Source organism: Penaeus monodon, chromosome 32, assembly GCF_015228065.2.
Source record: "Penaeus monodon isolate SGIC_2016 chromosome 32, NSTDA_Pmon_1, whole genome shotgun sequence".
NCBI lineage: Eukaryota > Metazoa > Arthropoda > Malacostraca > Decapoda > Penaeidae > Penaeus > Penaeus monodon.
In genome coordinates, this window is record NC_051417.1 from 24,759,871 (window position 1) to 24,760,477 (window position 607).

General features: G+C 32.3%; 1 protein-coding gene across 1 annotated transcript in view; it reads right to left on the minus strand.

Annotated features, from left to right (window-relative positions):
* The window catches only part of LOC119593761 (cuticle protein AMP4-like), a 14,293-nt gene that overhangs the window by 11,928 nt on the left and 1,758 nt on the right, over positions 1-607 (minus strand). The window lies entirely within an intron of this gene.

Here is a 607-nt window from a genome sequence, read left to right on the forward strand (position 1 = left end):
ATTTTTCTGGTTTTAACTACACCTGTTGAGGAGATCTTGACGTCACGTTTTTATGCTGATTCTTTCGTGGCTTCGTTTCATGTTGAAATGAATGAAAACTGACCATGGCAAAATCGTCGTTCATTTGAATTTTTTTCTAGAAACGTCAAGAAGAATGAAAAACTTGCCATAACCTACTTACTCATGCTTTTTTACATAACTATGCTAATTCTATGGGTCGTGTGTGTGTGTGCGTATGAATTTATTTTTTGGGAAAGAGCGAATATCCATGTACTTTGCTTTTTTTTTTACTTTCTGGGTAACGCCTAGTACAAAAGCAAAGAAAAAAAAATGTCTTTTTTCCATAAACAGCTTTACCGATTTATGGGAAACAAATCTAATATTGGAAAAGCTAGACGGTATTATTGGGAATTTAGGTAAAGGGGGAGGGAAGATTTTACGTATGTTAAAATTGTGAAGTTAGAGGAAAGGAGAGAAAATCATGTATCAATGTTTATGTATGATTGTTGTTATATATTTTTCTAATAATTGATTTTATTTGTTAGTAGCCCTTTATCGCCATTTTGAAAATACATGTAGTGGAAAAACTTCATTCAGTACTGGAAAA